This window comes from Bombus affinis, unplaced genomic scaffold, assembly GCF_024516045.1.
Source record: "Bombus affinis isolate iyBomAffi1 unplaced genomic scaffold, iyBomAffi1.2 ctg00000179.1, whole genome shotgun sequence".
NCBI lineage: Eukaryota > Metazoa > Arthropoda > Insecta > Hymenoptera > Apidae > Bombus > Bombus affinis.
Genome location: NW_026108890.1, coordinates 225,049 through 244,226, shown reverse-complemented (window position 1 = coordinate 244,226; position 19,178 = coordinate 225,049). Strand labels below are relative to the sequence as shown.

General features: G+C 31.3%; 1 long non-coding RNA gene across 1 annotated transcript; it reads left to right on the top strand.

Annotated features, from left to right (window-relative positions):
- Nucleotides 1-309: 309 nt before the first annotated feature.
- On the top strand, nucleotides 310-1,007 carry LOC126927647 (uncharacterized). Its single transcript, XR_007715726.1, has 2 exons — nucleotides 310-692; nucleotides 852-1,007. It is a non-coding gene; the product is annotated as an uncharacterized LOC126927647 (long non-coding RNA).
- The last annotated feature ends 18,171 nt before the right edge of the window (nucleotides 1,008-19,178 follow it).

Below are 19,178 nucleotides of genomic sequence, written 5' to 3'. Positions count from 1 at the left end.
AATTACTCTCTTACTCTTTTATTCAACTGGTAACGATTACTCCGATTTGAATTGTGTCGCTACGCTTTTTATAATGACATCCCCAATGGGATGACAGTCACGTGACAGTTCGTTCCGGTGGGAATCGCAATGCTGCAGGTTTTTAAAGTTTTCATGAGAAGACGTGGAGTTTGATGATTACAGGTTATGTTGAGTCATGGACACAAAAGCGTCCGCGCCTGTGCGAACCGTGTGAGTGTGTTTTTAGTATTCTGTCTCGTTTTGCATGTTGTTTGTTTCCTTAAACTTGTGAATTTGTTTTAGCGCAAGAGGAAGAAGATATGTGAATGGTACGAGATGACGTGATCGACGTGCGTGTGTGAATATGTGCGAGGGATGATGCTGAAGTGGCGGTTTTCCATCCAAATAGGCACAGTGGCACCTTCGTTGGCGTCGTGTCCTGATGATCTTTTGACAATTTGGTTTTATTTGACAATATGAGATATATTTTGCTCCTTGTAGATTTATATGTCCATATTTGCTATATATTAAATCGTGTATATTTTATATTACTTTCTTGTTATTAGGTTATTAGTTGTGTAGCTCCAGTTTCTGATGTATGGAAAGTGGTGAAACGTCTTCACGAAATACAATTTCATTCGCTTTCCTCCCTTGCATTGGCACGCTGTGAGTGGTGTCGACTTCCAAATGAGGTTTGTGTATCTTGATTATTATGCGTTTAATGATAGATACGGAGGTATCTTTGTCAGAGTTTCCCATGCGGACTGTCTCGGTGTGTATCTTGTTATGATTTCTTTTATTTAGTTCATCCTGCTTCTTTCGTATTTTATTCACTGCATATGATATTTCAGTGCAAGAAGAAGAAGAATTGTAAAGAATCCGTAAGTGGCCCTAGAAGACGCAGTCATCGTGTGAGGTGTTGTCGGCAGGAACGAAGAGTCGAAGTTGTTGAAGAAGTCGTGTGACATTTGTATTGTTTCTGGTTATATACAACGCTATTTCACATATCTATGTATATATGTATATTATTATATTATTATATATTATTATATTGAATCTTCAGTTGGTTTTGTTGAATGTTCAGTAATGTAATTTTTACAAGGTGGTTTTGTATATTAGATGAGTAGTTGTTCGATATAATAATATGTGTATATATATATATACATTTCACAATGTAATTTTCCATTATGTAAAATATATATATGCATATGTATATGTGCGCGTATTGTTATTCTCATTGTTTCGCGGATCGTTAATTGGTTGAATATTCCATAATGTGGATTTCGTATATAATTCTCTAGGTTCGTAGAAATGTAAATCTATATATTTATTTCTTTGCGTTTTAATGGTTTAATAACGTATACATACATATATATATATATATATATATATATATATATATATATATATATATATATATATATATTATGAATTTTTCCCAAAGATACGCGTACGCATGTGTATATCTATATATGCGTGTGTCGCAGAGTAATCTTGTATACAATTTTCACTTTTATTAGAATGCTGATGTAGTGTAGTATATTTTATTTCTTTTATATTTTATTGGATTACCAATTATTCAGATTCACGAAGTAGGTCACACACACAGATAGGCATACACATGCGTGTATATACATGTGTTTTCGCAGAGAAATCTCACACATTTGAATCGCGGCTTGTTTTATTTATTGGTTCATTTAATTATTTCATTTTGTTTGTATTTTATATGTCATTGCTGATTGGTTGTAGTATTTCTTCTTATTGATTCATTTATTTCATTTTGATTGTCTGTCGTATAATTCTTTTTATTTTGATTGGTTAGTTATTAGTTAATTTATTATTATTGGTCCTGTTTAATTATTCATAAGTTATTGGTTCGTGGCGTCACGTGCGGAACGCGGGACGTGACAACGTTATACGTCATATAGTGATGCAATATATCGTTATAGGTAATAACGTAATAGTATATAACGTTATACGTCACATAGTGATGAAATATATCGTTATCCGTTATAACGTAATAGTATATAACGTTATTCGTCATATAGTGATGCAATATAACGTTATGCAATATAACGTAATAGTATATAAAGTTATACGTCACATAGTGATGAAATATATCGTTATCCGTTATAACGTAATAGTATATAACGATATACGTCATATAGTGATGCAATATAACGTTATACGTCAAATAGTGGTGCAATATAACGTTATAAGTTATAACGTAATAGTATATAACGTTATACGTCATATAGAGATGCAATATAATGTTATACGTTATAACGTAATATTCTATATCGTTATACATCAAATAGAGATGCAGTACAACGTTATACGTTATAACGTAATAGTATATGACGTTATACGTCACATAGTGATGCAATATAACGTTATACGTCATATAGAGATGCAATATAACATTATACGGTATAACGTAACAGTATATAAAGTTATACGTCACATAGTAATGCAATATGTCGCTATACGTTATAACGTAATACTCCAAAACGTTATATGTGATATAGTGATGCAATATAATGTTATACATTATAACGTAGCAGCATATGACGTTATTCGTCATATAGTGATGCAATATAACCTTGTAAGTGATATAGTCATGCAATATATCATTATACCTTATAACGTAAGAGTATATAACGTTATACGTCATATAGTCATGCAGTATAACGTTATACGTTATAACGTAATAGTATATGACGATATACGTCATATAGTGATGCAATATAATGTTATGCGTCATATAGTTATGCAATGTCGCGTTATACGTCATAACGTAATAGTACAAACGTTATACGTCATATAGCGATGCAATATAACGTTGTAAGAGATATAGTGATGCAATATATCGTTATACCTTATAACGTAATAGTATATAACGTTATACGTCATATAGTTATGCAGTATAACGTTATAGGGTATAACGTAATAGTATATAACGTTATACGTCACATAGTAATGCAATATGTCAGTACACGTTATAACGTAATGCTCCATAACATTATACGATACATAGTGATACAATATAACGCTATACGTTATAACGTAATGGTATATAACGTTATACGTCATACAGAGATGCAATATAAAGTTATACGTCATATAGTGATGCAATATATCGTTATACGTTATAACGTAATAGTATATAACGTTATACGTCATATAGTGATGCGATATAATGCGATACGTCATATAGAGATGAAATAGAACGGTATACGTTATAACGTAATAGTGTATAACGTTATACGTCATACAGTTTTGCAATATAAAGTTATAAGTCATATAGTTATGCAATGTCGCGTTATACGTTATAACGTAATAGTATATAACGTTAAACATCATATAGTGACGCAATATATCGTTATAGGTTATAACGTAACAGTATATAACGTTATACGTGATGTAGTGATGCAATATAACGTTATACGTTATAACGTAATAGTATATGACGTTATACGTCATATAGTGATGCAATATAATACGATACGACATATGGAGATGAAATATAACGGTATACGTTATAACGTAATAGTGTATAACGTTATACGTCATATAGAGATGCAATATAACGTTATACGTAATAACGTAATAGTCTATATCGTTATACTTCACATAGTGATGGAATATATCGTTATACGTCATATAGTGGTGCAATATAACGGTATACGTTATGACGTAATAGTGTATAACGTTATACGCCATATAGTCATGCAATATAACGTTACAAGTGAAATAGTGATGCAATATATCGTTATACGTTATAACGTAACAGTATATAACGTTATACGTCATATAGTGATGCAATATATCGTTATACGTTATAAAGTAATAGTATATAACGTTATACGTCACATAGTAATGCAATATGACGCTATACGTTATAACGTAATAATCCATAACGTTATACGTGATATAGTGATGCAATATAACGTTATACGTTATAACGTAATAGTATATGACGTTATACGTCATATAGTGATGCAATATAATGCGATACGTCATATAGAGATGAAATATAACGGTATACATTATGACGTAATAGTGTATAACGTTATACGTCATATAGTGGTGCAATATAATGTTATAAGTCATATAGTGGTGCAATATAACGGTATACGTTATGACGTAATAGTGTATAACGTTATACGTCATATAGTGGTGCAATATAATGTTATAAGTCATATAGTGGTGCAACATAACGTCATGCGTTATAACGTAATATTATATAAGGTTATACTTCATATAGTGATGCAATATAATGTTATGCGTCATATAGTTATGCAATGTCGCGTTATACGTTATAACGTAATAGTATATAACGTTAGACATTATATAGTGACGCAATATATCGTTATAGGTTATAACGTAACAGTATATAACGTTATACGTCATACGGTGATGCAATATAACGTTGTAAGTGATATAGTGATGCAATATATCGTTATACCGTATAACGTAATAGTATATAACGTTATACGTCATATAGTTATGCAGTATAATGTTATAGGTTATATCGTAATACTCCGTAACGTTATACGTGATATAGTGATGCAATATAACGTTATACGTTATAACGTAATAGTATATGACGATATACGTCATATAGTGATGCAATATAATGTTATGCGTCATATAGTTATGCAATGTCGCGTTATACGTTATAACGTAATAGTACATACGTTATACGTCATATAGTTGTGCAGTATAATGATATAGGTTATAACGTAATACTCCGTAACGTTATACGTGATATAGTAATGCAATGTAACGTTATACGTTATAACGTAACAGTATATGACGTTATACGTAGTATAGTGATGCAATTTATCGTTATAAGTCATATAGTGGTGCAATATATCGTCATGCGTTATAACGTAATGGTATATAACGTTATATTTCACATACTGATGGAATATATAGTTATACCTTATAACGTAATAGTATATAACATTATACGTCATATAGCGATGCAATATAACGTTGTAAGTGATATAGTGATGCAATATATCGATATACATTATAACGTAATAGTATATAACGTTATACGTCATATAGTTATGCAGTATAACGATATAGGGTATAACGTAATACTATATAACGTTATACGTCACATAGTAATGCAATATGTCGCTACACGTTATAACGTAATGCTCCATAACATTATACGATATATAGTGATACAATATAACGCTATACGTTATAACGTAATGGTATATAACGTTATACGTCATACAGAGATGCAATATAAAGTTATATCATATAGTGATGCATTATATCGTTATACGTTATAACGTAATAGTATATAACGTTATACGTCATATAGTGATGCAATATAATGCGATACGTCATATAGAGATGAAATAGAACGGTATACGTTATAACGTAATAGTGTATAACGTTATACGTCATACAGTGGTGCAATATAAAGTTATACTTCATATAGTGATGCAATATAACGTTATAAGTTATAACGTAATAATAAAAACATTAGACGTCATATAGTGATGCAATAATACGTTATTCGGCATATAGAGATGCAATATAAAGTTATATATCATATAGAGATGCAATATAACGTTATACGTTATAACGTAATAGTATATAACGTTATACCTCATATAGTGATGCAATATAAAGTTATACGTCATATAGCGGTGCAATATGTCGTTATGCGTTATAAAGTAATAGTATATAACGTTATAAGTCAGATAGTGGTGCAATATAACGTTATACGTCATATAGAGATGCAATATAATGTTGTAACGTAATATTCTATATCGTTATACGTCAAATAGTGATGCAGTATAACGTTATAGGTTATAATGTAATACTCCGTAACGTTATACGTGATATAGTGATGCAATATAACGTTATACGTTATAACGGAATAGTATATGACGTTATACGTCATATAGTGATGCAATATAATGTTATGCGTCATATAGTTATGCAATGTCGCGTTCTACGTTATAACGTAATAGTATAAACGTTATACGTCATATAGTGATGCAATAATACGTTATACGACATATAGAGATGCAATATAATGTTATACGTTATAACGTAATATTCTATATCGTTATACGTCAAATAGTGATGCAATATAACGTTGTAAGTGATATAGTGATGCAATATATCGTTATACCTTATAACGTAATAGTATATAACGTTATACGTCATATAGTTATGCAGTATAACGTTATAGGGTATAACGTAATAGTGTATAACGTTATACGTCACATGGTAATGCAATATGTCGCTACACGTTATAACGTAATGCTCCATAACATTATTCGTTATATAGTGATACAATATAACGCTATACGTTATAACGTAATGGTATATAACGTTATACGTCATACAGAGATGCAATATAAAGTTATACGTCATATAGAGATGAAATATAACGGTATACGTTATAACGTAATAGTGTATAACGTTATACGTCATACAGTGGTGCAATATAACGTTCTGCGTTATAACGTAATATTATATAAGGTTATATTTCATATAGTGATGCAATATAACGTTATAAGTTATAACGTGATAGTATAAACGTTATACGTCATACAGTTATGCAATAATACGTTATACGGCATATAGAGATGCAATGTAAGGTTATACGTCATATAGTGGTGCAATATGTCGTTATGCGTTATAAAGTAATAGTATATAACGTTATAAGTCAGATAGTGGTGCAATATAACGTTATACGTCATATAGAGATGCAATATAATGTTATACGTTGTAACGTAATATTCTATATCGTTATACGTCAAATAGTGATGCAGTATAACGTTATAGGTTATAACGTAATACTCCATAACGTTATACGTGATATAGTGATGCAATATAACGTTGTAAATGATATAGAGATGCAATATAACGTTATGCGTTATAACGTTATATTATATAAGGTTATACTTCATATAGTGATGCAATATAACGTTGTAAGTGATATAGTGATGCAATATAACGGTATGCGTTATAACGTAATATTATATAAGGTTATACGTCATATAGTGATGCAATAATACGTTATACGTCATATAGAGATGCAATATTTCGTTATACGTTATAACGTAATAGTCTATATATTTATACGTTATATAGCGATGCAATATAAAGTTATACGTCATATAGTGGTGCCATATAGCGTTATACGTTATAACGTAATAGTATATGACGTTATACGACATATAGTGATGCAATATAACGTTGTAAATGATATAGTGATGCAATATAACGTTATACGTTATAGCGTAATAGCCTATATCGTTATACGTCGTATAGTGATGCAATATAAAGTTATACGTCATATAGAGATGCAATATAACGGTACACGTTATAACGTAATAGTATACAACGTTATACTTCACATAGTGATGGAATATATAGTTATTCCTTATAACGTAACAGTATAAGAGGTTATACATCATATAGTGATGCAGTATAACGTTATAAGTTATAACGTAGTAGTATATAACGTCACACGTCACATAGTAATGCATTATGTCGTTATACGTTATAACGTAATAGTATATAAAGTTAGACTTCATATAGTGATGCAATACATCGTTATACGTTATAAAGTAATAGTATATAACGTTATACGTCATATAGTGATGAAATATAAAATGATACGTCATATAGTGGTGCAATATATCGTTATACGCTTTAACGTAATAGTATATAACGTTATACGTCAAATAGTGATGAAATATAAAGTGATACGTCATATCGTTGTGCAATATATCGTTGTCCGCTATAACGTAATAGCTTATAACGTTATACGACATATAGAGATGCAATATAACGGTATACGTTATAACGTAATAGTATATGACGTTATACGTCATTTAGTGATGCAATATAAAGTTATACGTCATATCGTGGTGCAATATAACGTTATACGTTATAACATAATAATATATGACGTTATGCGTCATATAGTAATGAAATATAACGTTATAAGTGATATAGAGATGCAATACATCGTTATACCTTATAACGTGATAGTATATAACGTTATACGCCTTATAGTGATGCAGAATAACGTTATAGGTTATAACTTAATACCATATAACTTTGTACGTCACATAGTAATGCATTATGTCGTTATACGTTATAACGTAATACTCCGTAACGTTATACGTGATATAGTGATGCAATATAACGTTATGCGTTATAACGTAATAGTATATAAGGTTATACTTCATATAGTGATGCAATATAACGTTATAAGTTATAACGTAATAGTATAAACGTTGTACGTCATATAGTGATGCAATATGATGTTATGCGTCATATAGTGGTGCAATATAACGTTGTAAGAGATATACTGATGCAATATAACGTTATGCGTTATAACGTAATAGTATATAAGATTATACTTCATATAGTGATGCAATATAACGTTATAAGTTATAACGTAATAGTATAAACGTTATGCGTCATACAGTGATGGAATAATACGTTATAAGTCATATAGATATGCAATGTAACGTTATACGTTATAACGTAATAGTCTATATATTTATACGTCATATAGTGGTGCAATATATCGTTATGCGTTTTAACGTAATAGTATATAACGTTATACTCCACATAGTGATGTAATATATACTTATACCTTATAACGTAATAGTATAGAACGTTGTACGTCATATAGTGATGCTGTATAACATTATAGGTTATAACGTAATAGTATATAACGTCACACGTCACATAGTAATGCATTATGTCGTTATACGTTATAACGTAATACTCCATAACGTTATACGTGATATAGTGATGCAATATAACGTTATACGTTATAACGTAACAGTATATGACGTTATACGTCATATAGTGATGCAATATAAAGTTATACGTCATATAGTGATGCAATATAACGTTATACGTTATACCGTAACAGTATATGACGTTATACGTGATATAGTGATGCAATATAACGTTATACGTTATAACGTAACAGTATATGACGTTATACGTCATATAGTGATGCAATATAATGTTATACGTCATATAGAGATGCAATATAACGTTATACGTTATAACGTAATAGTCTGTATATTTATACGTCATATAGTGAGGCAATATAAAGTTATACGTCATATAGTGGTGCAATATATCGTTATGCGTTATAACGTAATAGTCTATATCGTTATACGTCATATAGAGATGCAATATAACGTTATAAGTGATATCGTGATGCAATATATCGTTATACCTTATAACGTAATAATATATAACGTTATACTTCATATAGTGATGCAATATAACGTTATAAGTTATAACGTAATAGTATAAACGTTATACGTCATATAGTGATGCAATATAACGTTATACGTTTTTAACGTAACAGTATATGACGTTATACGTGATATAGTGATGCAATATAACGTTATACGTCATATAGTGGTGCAATATAACGTTATACGTTATAACGTAATAGTATATAAAGTTAGACTTCATATAGTGATGCAATACATCGATATACGTTACAACGTAATAGTATATAACGTTATACGTCATATAGTGATGAAATATAAAATGATACGTCATATAGTGGTGCAATATATCGTTATACGCTATAACGTAATAGTATATAACGTTATACGTCAAATAGTAATGAAATATAAAGTGATACGTCATATAGTTGTGCAATATATCGTTGTACCCTATAACGTAATAGCTTATAACGTTATACGACATATAGAGATGCAATATAGAGTTATACGTCATATTGCGGTGCAATATAAAGCTATACGTCATATAGAAATGCAATATAACGGTATACGTTATAACGTAATAGTATATGACGTTATACGTCATTTAGTGATGCAATATAAAGTTATACGTCATATCGTGGTGCATTATAACGTTATACGTTATAACATAATAGTATATGACGTTATGCGTCATATAGTAATGAAATATAACGTTATAAGTGATATAGAGATGCAATACATCGTTATACCTTCTAACGTGATAGTATATAACGTTATACGCCTTATAGTGATGCAGAATAACGTTATAGGTTATAACTTAATACCATATAACGTTGTACGTCACATAGTAATGCATTATGTCGTTATACGTTATAACGTAATACTCCGTAACGTTATACGTGATATAGTGATGCAATATAACGTTATGCGTTATAACGTAATAGTATATAAGGTTATACTTCATATAGTGATGCAATATAACGTTATAAGTTATAACGTAATAGTATAAACGTTGTACGTCATATAGTGATGCAATATGACGTTATGCGTCATATAGTGGTGCAATATAACGTTGTAAGAGATATACTGATGCAATATAACGTTATGCGTTATAACGTAATAGTATATAACGTTATATTTCATATGGTGATGCAATATATCGTTATACGTTGTAACGTAATACTCCATAACGTTATACGTCATATAGTAATGCAATATAACGTTATACGTTAAAACGTAATACTCCATAACGTTATACGTCATATAGTGATGCAATATAACGTTATAAGTTATAACGTAATAGTATATAAGGTTATACTTCATATAGTGATGCAATATATCGTTATAAGTTTTAACGAAATAGTATCAACGTTATACGTCATATAGTGATGCAATAATACGTTATACGTCATACAGAGGTGCAATATAACGTTATACGTTATATCGTAATAGTCTATATCGTTATACGTCATATAGTGATGCAATATAAAGTTATACGTCATACAGAGATGCAATATAACGGTGTACGTTATAACGTAATAGTATACAACATTATACATAATATAGTGATGCAATAATACGTTATACGGCTTATACAGATGCAATATAACGTTATACGTTATAACGTAATAGTCTATATATTTATAAGTCATATAGTGAGGCGATATAACGTTGTAAGTGATATAGTGAGGCAATATAACGTTATGCGTTATAACGTAATATTATATAAGGTTATACTTCATATAGTGATGCACAATATAACATTATGCGTTATAACGTAATAGTATATGACGTTAGACAACATATAGTGATGCAATATATCGTTATACGTTATAACGTAATAGTATATAACGTTATACGTCATATAGTGATGCAATATATCGTTATAACGTTATAACGTAACAGTATATAACGTTATACGTCACATAGTAATGCAATATGTCGCTATACGTTATAACGAAATACTCCATAACGTTATACGTGATATACTGATGCAATATAACGTTATACGTCATATAGAGATGCAATATAATGATATACGTTATAACGTAATATTTTATATCGTTATACGTCAAATAGAGATGCAGTATAACGTTATAGGTTATAACGCAATAGTATATAGCGTTATACGTCACATAGTAATGCAATATGTCGTTATACGTTGTAACGTAATGCTCCATAACGTTATGCGTCCTATAGTAATGCAATATAACGTCATACGTTATAAGGTAACAGTACATGACGTTGTTCGTCATATAGTGATGCAATATGTAGGCATACGTTATGGCGTAATACTCTATAACGTTATACGTTATAATGTAATAGTATATGACGTTATGCGACGTATAGAGATGCAATATAACGTTATAAGTGATATAGTGATGCAATGTAACGTTATGGGTTATAACGTACTAGCATATAACGTTATATTTCATATGGTGATGCAATATATCGTTATACGTTGTAACGTAATACTCCATAACGTTATACGTCATATAGTAATGCAATATAACGTTATACGTTAAAACGTAATACTCCATAACGTTATACGTCATATAGTGATGCAATATAACGTTATAAGTTATAACGTAATAGTATAAACGTTATACATCATATAGTGATGCAATATAACGTTATAAGAGATATAGTGATGCAATATAACATTATGAGTTATAACATAATAGTATAAACCGTTATACGATATGAGGTAATACTCTAAGACGCTATACGTTATAACGTAATAGTTCATAACGTTACACGTCATATAGGGATGCTATATAACGTTATAAGTGATATAGTGATGCCATATAACGTTATACCTTATAACATAATAGTATATCACGTTGTACGTCATATAGTGGTGCAGTACAACGTTACAGGTTATAACGTAATAGTATATGACGCTATACGTCATATGGTGGAGCAATATAACGATATAAGTGATATAGTGATGCAATATAACGTTATGCGTTATAACGTAATAGTATGTAACGCTATACGTCACATAGTAACGCAATATGTCGTTATACGTTGTAACGCAATGCTCCATAACGTTATGCGTCCTATGGTAATGCAATATAACGTGATACGTTATAACGTAATAGTATATGACGTTATACGTCATTTAGTGATGCAATATAAAGTTATACGTCATATCGTGGTGCATTATAACGTTATACGTTATAACATAATATTATATGACGTTATGCGTGATATAGTGATGCAATATATCGTTATACGTTATAACGTACTAGTATATAACGTTATACGTCATATAGTGATGCAGTACAACGTTATTGGTTATAACGTAATAGTATATAACGTTATACGTCAAATAGTAATGAAATATAAAGTGATACGTCATATAGTTGTGCAATATATCGTTGTACGCTATAACGTAATAGCTTATAACGTTATACGACATATAGAGATGCAATATAGAGTTATACGTCATATTGCGGTGCAATATAAAGTTATACGTCATATAGAGATGCAATATAACGGTATACGTTATAACGTAATAGTATATGACGTTATACGTCATTTAGTGATGCAATATAAAGTTATACGTCATATCGTGGTGCAATATAACGTTATACGTTATAACATAATAGTATATGACGTTATGCGTCATATAGTAATGAAATATAACGTTATAAGTGATATAGAGATGCAATACATCGTTATACCTTATAACGTGATAGTATATAACGTTATACGCCTTATAGTGATGCAGAATAACGTTATAGGTTATAACTTAATACCATATAACGTTGTACGTCACATAGTAATGCATTATGTCGTTATACGTTATAACGTAATACTCCGTAACGTTATACGTGATATAGTGATGCAATATAACGTTATGCGTTATAACGTAATAGTATATAAGGTTATACTTCATATAGTGATGCAATATAACGTTATGCGTTATAACGTTCTGGTATATAACGTTACACTTCATATAGTGATGCAATATAACGTTATAAGCGATATAGTGATGCTATATAACGTTGTACCTTATAACGTAATAGTATATAACGTTATACGTCATATAGTGATGCAGTAGAACGTTATAGGTTGTAATGTAATAGTATATGACGCCATAAGTGATATAGTGATGCAACACAACGTTATAAGTGATATAGTGATGAGATATAACGTTATGCGTTATAACGTATTAGTATATAACGTTATACGTCACATAGTGATGCAATATATCGTTATACGTTGTAACGTAATATTCCATAACGTTATACGTCATATAGAAATGCAATATAACTTTATACGTTAAAACGTAATACTCCATAACGTTATATGTCATACGGTGATGCAATATAACGTTATGCGTTATAACGTACTAGTATATAACGTTATACTTCATATAGTGATGCAATATAACGTTATAAGTGATATAGTGATGCAATATAACGTTATGCGTGACAACGTACTAGTATATAACGTTATACGATATGTGGTAATACTCTATAACGCTATACGTTATAATGTAATAGTATATAACGTTATACGTCATATAGTGATGCAGTACATCGTCATAGGTTATAACGTAATAGTATATGACGTTATACGTCATATAGTGGTGCAATATATCGTTATACCTTATAACGTAATAGTATATGTCGGAGATGAAAGAATACTGGAACCTTCCCTTCGGAACTTTGGGAAGACCCCTAGTATTGTAATTTGGATTTCACCATAGCCGAATTAAGAAACTGTTGTCATTCGATTCGACTGTACTTATTTGAGATTTATGATAGTGAGCTCGGGCTCGAGGCGACAACCAGTCGCCGAACGTAGTCGCGGTCAAGGGATGTACGTTTTGTCTAACAAAGGCATGAAGTAACCCTATAGCTCTCCTTAAAAGAAATACTTAGGACGGGGCACGACGGTAAGCATTTCAACGATTTCTGTCCGTGGCTCGCCACACGCAGACTCTATTCTTTGAGTAAGAATGATTACCAGATGTCGACGCGTCTCCACAGTACATGTTCAGCTAGCCCGAGGACCTGCTATAAATCTTAAGATCTGTTTAACTAAAGTCCTTCAAACCGACAAACAGTCCTCGTTCCAACTACGAGAAAATAGGAGAAATCTATTTTTCTCACAAACGACGCTTCCTCTTCTCGAACTTTCTCTTAAGGGCGGCTAGCACCCTTCCCTAACCACCAACATGGAAATTGACTAATTAACAGTAACGCCAATTTCCCTCACTTTCCGAATGAAGGCTTTTCTCCACGAATCCGATGATTTCGTGCCCTTGGGCACACCTATCATAGTTTTCCTCGACAGCGTTACAGTGATGGAGAACCACTCTCCTGTACGATCTCAAAGACGATTCAAGTAACTCTCAGATACGTAGTGATTGCCTCGTGCATTAACATTGAATGCAACTTAGACGCTGAGGAAAAGTAGAGTCCGTCATCCCCTTGACCGCGGATTCGTTAGTGAGCCTAGGATCATTGTCATTAGCTTCTCGAGTACCTAATTAACCGATTACTTGTCCAATTCCATCATAGTCATATTTGCACTAGTAAATATCTCCTCTATTGCATAATGATCACGTCTAGCGCCAATAGAGATTCGTTTCACGCCCTCAACCCTAACTCAAATCTTAACGCCGACCCGACATATATAAGGTTATTCTTCATATAGTGATGCAATATATCGTTATACCCTTATAACGTAAGAGTATATAAGGTTATACTTCATATAGTGATGCAACATATCGATGTACCTTATAACGTAATAGTATATAACGTTATACGTCATATAGTGACGCAGTATAACGTTATAGGTTGTAACGTAATACTCCATAACGTTATACGTCATATAGTAATGCAATATAACGTTATACGTTATAAAAGTATATGACGTTATACGTCAATTAGTGATGCAGCAAAACGTTATAGGTAATAACGTAATAGTATATAAAGTTATACGTCACATAGTGAGGAAATATATCGTTATCCGTTATAACGTAATAGCATATAACGATATATGTCATATAGTGATGCAGTACATCGTTATACCTTATAACGTAATAGTATATAACGTTATACGTCACATAGTGATGCAATATATCGTTAGGTTATAACGTAATAGTATATAGCGTTATACGTCATATAGTGATGCAGTATAATGTTACAGGTTATAACGCAATAGTATATAACTTTATACGTCACAGAGTGATGAAATATATCGTTATCCGTTATAACGTAACAGCATATAACGTTATACGTCATATAGTGATGCAATATAACGTTATGTGTTATAACGTAATAGTATAAAACGTTATACGTTACATAGTAATGCAATATGTCGTTATGCGTTGTAACGTAATGCTCGATAACGTTATGCGTCATATGGTAATGCAATATAACGTTATACGTTATAACGTATTAGTATATAACGTTATACGTCACATAGTGATGCAATATATCGTTATACGTTGTAACGTAATACTCCATAACGTTATACGTCATATAGAAATGCAATATAACTTTATACGTTAAAACGTAATACTCCATAACGTTATATGTCATACGGTGATGCAATATAACGTTATGCGTTATAACGTACTAGTATATAACGTTATACTTCATATAGTGATGCAATATAACGTTATAAGTGATATAGTGATGCAATATAACGTTATGCGTGATAACGTACTAGTATATAACGTTATACTCCATATAGTGATGCAATATAACGTTATAAGTGGTACAGTGATGCAATATAACGTTATGCGTTATAACGTAATAGTATAAATCGTTATACGATATGTGGTAATACTCTATAACGCTATACGTTATAATGTAATAGTATATGACGTTATGCGTCATATAGTGATGCAATATAATGTTATTAGTGATATAGTGATGCAATATAACGTTATGCGTTATAACATAATCGTATAAATCGTTATACGATATGTGGTAATACTCTATAACGCTATACGTTATAATGTAATAGTATATAACGTTATACGTCATATAGTGATGCAGTACATCGTCATAGGTTATAACGTAATAGTATATGACGTTATACGTCATATAGTGGTGCAATATATCGTTATACCTTATAACGTAATAGTATATGTCGGAGATGAAAGAATACTGGAACCTTCCCTTCGGAACTTTGGGAAGACCCCTAGTATTGTAATTTGGATTTCACCATAGCCGAATTAAGAAACTGTTGTCATTCGATTCGACTGTACTTATTTGAGATTTATGATAGTGAGCTCGGGCTCGAGGCGACAACCAGTCGCCGAACGTAGTCGCGGTCAAGGGATGTACGTTTTGTCTAACAAAGGCATGAAGTAACCCTATAGCTCTCCTTAAAAGAAATACTTAGGACGGGGCACGACGGTAAGCATTTCAACGATTTCTGTCCCGTGGCTCGCCACACGCAGACTCTATTCTTTGAGTAAGATGATTACCAGATGTCGACGCGTCTCCACAGTACATGTTCAGCTAGCCCGAGGACCTGCTATAAATCTTAAGATCTGTTTAACTAAAGTCCTTCAAACCGACAAACAGTCCTCGTTCCAACTACGAGAAAATAGGAGAAATCTATTTTTCTCACGAACCACGCTTCCTCTTCTCGAACTTTCTCTTAAGGCCGGCTAGCACCCTTCCCTAACCACCAACATGGAAATTGACTAATTAACAGTAACGCCAATTTCCCTCACTTTCCGAATGAAGGCTTTTCTCCACGAATCCGATGATTTCGTGCCCTTGGGCACACCCATCATAGTTTTCCTCGACAGCGTTACAGTGATGGAGAACCACTCTCCTGTACGATCTCAAAGACGATTCAAGTAACTCTCAGATACGTAGTGATTGCCTCGTGCATTAACATTGAATACAACTTAGACGCTGAGGAAAAGTAGAGTCCGTCATCCCCTTGACCGCGGATTCGTTAGTGAGCCTAGGATCATTGTCATTAGCTTCTCGAGTACCTAATTAACCGATTACTTGTCCAATTCCATCATAGTCATATTTGCACTAGTAAATATCTCCTCTATTGCATAATGATCACGTCTAGCGCCAATAGGGATTCGTTTCACGCCCTCAACCCTAACTCAAATCTTAACGCCGACCCGACATATATAAGGTTATTCTTCATATAGTGATGCAATTTATCGTTATACCTTATAACGTAAGAGTATATAAGGTTATACTTCATATAGTGATGCAATATATCGATGTACCTTATAACGTAATAGTATATAACGTTATACGTCATATAGTGACGCAGTATAACGTTATAGGTTGTAACGTAATACTCCATAACGTTATACGTCATATAGTAATGCAATATAACGTTATACGTTATAAAAGTATATGACGTTATACGTCAATTAGTGATGCAGCATAACGTTATAGGTAATAACGTAATAGTATATAAAGTTATACGTCACATAGTGAGGAAATATATCGTTATCCGTTATAACGTAATAGCATATAACGATATATGTCATATAGTGATGCAGTACATCGTTATACCTTATAACGTAATAGTATATAACGTTATACGTCATATAGTGACACAGTATAACGTTACAGATTGTAACGTAATACTGCATAACGTTATACGTTATAACAGTATATGACGTTATACGCCATATAGTGATGCAGTATAACGTTATAGGTAATAACGTAATAGTATATAACGTTATACCTCATATAGTGATGCAATATAACGTTATAAGTGATATAGTGATGCTATATAACGTTATACCTTATATCGTAATAGTATATAACGTTATACGTCACATAGTGATGCAATATATCGTTATACGTTGTAACGTAATACTCCATAACGTTATACGTCATACAGTAATGCAATATAACGTTATACGTTAAAACGTAATACTCCATAACGTTATACGTTATATAGTGATGCAATAAAATGTTATAAGTTATAACGTAATAGTATAAACGTTATACATCATATAGTGATGCAATATAACGTTATAAGTGATATAGTGATGCAATATAACGTTATGCGTTATAACGTAATAGTCTATAACGTTATACATCACATAGTGATGCAATATAACGTTATAAGTGATATAGTGATGCAATATAACGTTATGCGTGATAACGTACTAGTATATAACGTTATACTCCATATAGTGATGCAATATAACGTTATAAGTGGTACAGTGATGCAATATAACGTTATGCGTTATAACGTAATAGTATAAATCGTTATACGATATGTGGTAATACTCTATAACGCTATACGTTATAATGTAATAGTATATGACGTTATGCGTCATATAGTGATGCAATATAATGTTATTAGTGATATAGTGATGCAATATAACGTTATGCGTTATAACATAATCGTATAAATCGTTATACGATATGTGGTAATACTCTATAACGCTATACGTTATAATGTAATAGTATATAACGTTATACGTCATATAGTGATGCAGTACACCGTCATAGGTTATAACGTAATAGTATATGACGTTATACGTCATATAGTGGTGCAATATATCGCTATACCTTATAACGTAATAGTATATAAGGTTATACTTCATATAGTGATGCAATATATCGATATACCTTATAACGTAATAGTACATAAAATTATACGTCTTATAGTGCCGCAGTATAACGTTATAGGTTGTAACGAAATACTCCATAACGTTATACGTCATATAGTAATGCAATATAACGTTATTCGTTATAAAAGTATAAGACGTTATACGTCAATTAGTGATGCAGTACAACGTTATAGGTAATAACGTAATAGTATATAACGTTATAGGTCACATACTGATGAAATATATCGATATCCGCTATAACGTAATAGTATATAACGTTATACGTCATATAGTGATGCAATATAACGTTATGTGTTATAACGTAATATTATAAAACGTTA